Here is a 5,644-nt window from a genome sequence, read left to right as displayed (position 1 = left end):
GAGAATGAGGATAGGATGAGGATGAGGATGAGGATGAAGATAAGATGAGCATGAGGATGAGGATGAGGATGAGGATGAGGATTGGATGAGGATGAGGATGAGGAAGAGGAAGAGGAAGAGGAAGAGGAAGAGGATAAGGATTGTATAAGGATGAGGCAAGTATATAATGAGGATAGGATGTGTATATAACGAGTTGTAACCTCGCTATTGAATCCTAAAACAATTAAAACTTGTTATTATTTTTATAAAGTAAAGCTTAGCACTTTCTTTTGAATTTAATTGAAATGGAATTAATAGACAAAGAATCAACATTGATTGTTTACCCTCTTTCTGTTTCGATAGATAGCAGATGCAGTATAAGTGACCGCTACCGATTCTCGACTCGAAGTGAGCAGAAAAATGCAATACGAGTTTTAACCCCGCTATTAAATCCCAAAAAATACTTAAAACCCCCTTTGTTTTTATTTTTAAATGACTTACACATTTTTAAAGATAGAGAATTAATAAATGAAGAGTCGACATGGGTCATTAACCCCCTTTGTTGTTGTTGTTGTTGTTGTTGTGAGGTTAGAGAGGATTGTTCTTCCTCATTGTTCCGTCATACTCCATGAACTGGATGAAGAGTTCTTCGCCGGTGGAGGATCAACGAGATATGAATGATGGTTGCAGAGGAAAGAGCCTAGCCACTCACGGCGACCGTGAGGGGACACGCCGAGCCTGAGGTGCGTTTTGACAGTGACGGTGGTGCCGTTCATGACATTGACGATGATAGGAGCTTGCATTTCTACGTCCGAACACGACTTGGCCATAGATATGGAGTCTTCTTCTCCGGCCAACGTACTTGTACGGCACGACTTCCGGCTTCACACCTTGATTTCGCGGTGGTGGGACGCTGGAACAGGTTGACATTTTTATTGTTTTCTTTTGGTTCATGGTTTACCGAATGAGACACTGATGGGTGATTGATTGTGGTTTTAATTGACGGGTTAAGGGGATGAACCCCATTACTGATTTAATCTATTGTTTGATGATCCTATATTACATATGTTTTTTTATTAGAAAGAAAGTGATTCTGGTTTAGGCATTAGAATTTAATGGATTCAATCTATGTGTTGTTTTTATTCATCCACTAAAGACATAAACATTCATGAATATTCAAGGTCCTGGTATATGCATCAATAGTATAACAGTGAATAAGAAATACGTCTCTATTTGTTAGTGATCATCATACGAAATTGATATAAAATTACACATGTTACTATAGGATGAATATCATTGATATATGAGGCATGGTAGTGTACTATAATTAATATGAATGTAATACACATTACTAACCTGGATTCGCTTACTGCAATAATCCTGTTTCGGTAACTGCACTACAATTCTCTTCTCTGTGTGTGAGTTCCTCCTTAATTTCGGAATTATATTTTATCCTCTGATTTCCTTCGTCATTTTTTGTTACAATCCCCTTTTACTTAAAACTAATCACAACCAAATAACCTCTATCCCTAAAAACTGGGAAACAAACCCCTCTCACATAGTGGTTCCCCCAATTTCAGGGATCACTTTTAACCTATCTATTATTTTATTATTAATTTCTATTGACCACTTTCAAATTAAATATTAATATGCCTATTTATTATTAGCAATCAACCTTGAGTGTTTACAACAAATAAGAAAAACTACAATGTTATTGTATGTATATCAACAATGTCATGGCTAATATGATTAAACTTAACGGCCTGAATACAAGCTCATCAAATTATTTAACATAATGCTTAATACGACAAGCCTATATAACAAAGTAATGCTATATACAAACTTTAGTGTCATATTTTGCAATGTTTTACAAAATGCTTCTAAGTTTAATATACATTAGGAGTTATTCCTAATAAATGTTTAACAATGGATTGAACAAAAGTAATTTTGGGGATTTTTATGGGTCGGACAAAAGTGGGTATTCACAACTGCCCCTCTTTACTTGTTGCTTACTTGATAACAAGCAAACTGAGGTTCATGAGATATCATAGTAAGTAACCAATAAAGATATGAATGCTAATTTTGTCAAGGTCCATAGAAATTTCCTTGACAACATCTCAAGTGCTTATCTTCATGAAAGCTAAGTTAATTGAAACATGATCTAAGTTTGCCCTTGGAAGGTGTGACAAAGTTGGATGTTGACCAAAGACACAGGTCAGTATAATGCTAGAATTTGTAGACATAAGGGTCAAATCCAAGAACGCAAGTTGGTATACTGCCAGAACCTAGAGTGACAAGTTAAAACCAAAGACGCAGGTTGGTGTACTGCCAGAATTTGGGTTGAAAAGGTGAAACCAAAGACGCAGGTTGGTGAACTGCTAGAATTTGGAGACATGAGGGTCAAAGCCAAGAATGTAGGTTGGGGTGCTACTAGGACTTGGAGTGATAAGTTATATAAATGTGAAAAGTCATGTTTTTATTTATTTCATTTTTATGCAAAATGCATATGACTGCCTATAAATGCATGTTAGTAGATGCTTATGTATGGTAATTCTATAATTTTTTTCAAGTAGAATTGGGTTGTGATTGGTATCAATTTCCATTGCTCCATCGCATCCTCACCAGTTGGTTGTAGATTGCTGTTTGCGGGGAGTGAGGTTGTACGGGCGACAATTAATCCTACCCTTCAGTAATAAAATGTTATTTTCTTTCAAATACTAATTAGAACAGCATATTTAAAATTTCAACAATAGTACAAGTTTAATGAGAACGAGCTATGCAACAAAATGACTTCACTTCATATATGGATAAAGGAAATACAAAAGTGTTTGGCTTTTTGTGTTATGGATGGAGTTACAGGAGTTGGTCATAAATAACAAATCATGTTAGAGCCCCACTATTCAATCATCGACTATCCAAAAATTGCCCCAGTAAATTGTCTTAATTTTTTGGTCCACCAAAAATTTGCCCCAGTATTGACTTATTGGGTTGTCCTCTTGAGAGACCTTTCCTTTTCTTTTTCTTATGTCCCTAATTTTTGCTTAGATCGCCCTCTCGGGTTTTTGACCTAACGGGATTATTCATTTTTTAAAGAGAGTTTGTGTATCGATCATGCATATATAATTATATTTTAGGAAAAAATGTTTTTTTTTTTAATTTGTTTTGGAGTCAGTTATTTGGCACCCTTGGTGCATATCTCAAACATTTCGGGTCTCGACAAGGACTTTTTGGGCTTGTAACGTGGTCTGGTTAGAGGTTTACAAGAAATAAAAGGATATAAGGCTCAAATGATGTGTTTCCCGCCCCCAACTTTCTCCATATTCTCCATAATCCTACTTCCAACATATCTTATATTTCAATCATGGATACGAGTTCCATTCTTTTATTTTTTTTGAAAAAGGAAAAGTTTTGTAACCATTCTAGTTTGATAATTTTTTATTTACCCTTACTTTTGCCTAAGGTTTTACTAAAACTCTTAGCGGGCTCTTTTAATAATCCAATTGATCCACTTTTAGATCTTCTCAAGATTTGTTGGAAAACTACCCTTTCCTCGGTTTATTGGTGTTTTTCGAAGGTGTTGTGTTTTTGAATAAACTTCTTTCATATTGTCTTGGCTCAAAACGGGTGACTAGGGATATTTTCATTGGTGTTTGGAATAACAAAGAAGCCTTGCGTCATCAATACGACCTACTTGAGAGTATACACCATGTGGGATTTGTTTACATCATCCTCTTAAAAGAGTGCGCGAAAGTATTAAAAAAATGCATGGTCAATGCACAAACCTTTCATTTTTTGTTTTTTATTTTTTTGAAAGGTCTCTCAAGCATAATATTTCTTCATGACATCTGAATTTACGGAAAGAGGTAGGTCATTTCCGTCCATAGTAGTCAATATCCATGCTCCTCCAGAGAATGCCTTTTTCACCACGAATGGTCCCTCATAATTTGGGGCCCACTTCCCTCTATGATCCTTCTGTATTGGGAGTATCTTCTTAAGCACCAGATCCCCCTCTTGAAAATGGCACGGCCGAACTTTCTTAGCATAAGCTCTCATGAGTCTTTTCTGGTATAATTGACCATGACATATAGCAGCTAATCTTTTCTCTTCTATCATGTTCAGTTGGTCGTACCGCGCTTGGATCCATTCTGATTCCTTCAATCCTGATTTTGCCATGATTCTGAGTGACGGAATTTCTAATTCAATTGGGAGCACTGCCTCCATTCCATACACTAGCGAGTAAGGTGTTGCCCCAGTTGATGTGCGTACGGATGTGCGATACCCATGTAGAGCAAAGGGTAACATTTCATGCCAATCCTTGTATGTTACCACCATCTTCTGAACAATCTTCTTAATATTTTTGTTTGCTGCTTCTACTGCTCCGTTCATCGTAGGGCGATAAGGTGAAGATGTTTGATGCTTGATCTTGAATTCACTGCACATCTCGGTCATCATGTTGTTGTTGAGGTTTATGGCATTGTCCGTGATGATCTTGCTGGGTAACCCATATCTACACACTAACTCCTTCTTGATAAATCGTAGTACCACTGTCCTGGTCACATTGGCATATGAACATGCCTCAATCCACTTTGTGAAGTAGTAGATGGCCACGAGGATGAAGCGATGTCCATTGGAAGCCTTCGGTTCTATTGGTCCTATAACATCCATTCCCCACGTGGAGAAAGGCCATGGTGCTGAAAGGACATTTAGAGGACTTGGTGGAGCATTGATGTTGTCTGCATAAATTTGACATTTGTGGCACTTCCTAACATAAGCACAACAGTCTGTCTCCATTGTCATCCAAAAGTAACTTGCTCTTAAGATCTTTCTAGCCATAGAATGACCGTTTGCATGAGTTCCAAACGAGCTTTCATGGACGTCCTTGAGTATTACTTCGGCTTCTTTCTCTTCTAGGCATCTAAGGAGTACCATGTCATGATTCCTTTTGTAAAGAACATCACCGTCTAGAAAGAAACTCATGGCTAGTCTTCTCAAGGTTCTCTTATCGGTTTCTGAGGCACCAAAGGGATACTCCTTTTCTGTATATACACCTTGATATCATGATACCATGGCTTCCCATCTTGCTCTACCTCTAGAGCATAACAATGTATTGGTTGATCTCTACTTTCTATTTTGATGAGAGGTTGATCTTTCCCACTTATCTTTCCCTCTCTCGGAATGTGGTAGAAGTCAATCTGCTCGAAGTGTTCAACCATTCTATGGATATACTCCTTATAAGGTACTAGTTTGTTGTCACGGGTCTCCCATTCTCCTTTTAGCTGATGAATGACCAGGGCTGAGTCCCCGAAGACCTCTAGAATTTTAACTTTTCTTTCTAATGCTGCCTTCAAACTCAGGGCGCATGCCTCGTATTCAGCTATATTGTTGGTGCAATCAAAGCATAACCTGGCAGTAATAGGAGTGAAGTCACCTTCTGGAGATACGAGCACGACCCCTATGCCGTGTCCGAGTGCATTAGATGCCCCGTCAAATACTAACGTCCACACACCATCTTTTGTTGGTCCTCCCAAGGATAGACTCATGATACCCTCATCTGGGAACTCTTGGTTCATTGGTTCGGTCTTCTCTATGGGTTGACTAGCAAGATAATCTGCAAGGGCACTACCTTTGATTGCTTTCCGTGTCACATATACTATATCATATTCCG

This window comes from Lupinus angustifolius, chromosome LG09, assembly GCF_001865875.1.
Source record: "Lupinus angustifolius cultivar Tanjil chromosome LG09, LupAngTanjil_v1.0, whole genome shotgun sequence".
Taxonomy (NCBI): Eukaryota; Viridiplantae; Streptophyta; class Magnoliopsida; order Fabales; family Fabaceae; genus Lupinus; species Lupinus angustifolius.
Note: the sequence above shows the minus strand (reverse complement) of the source record.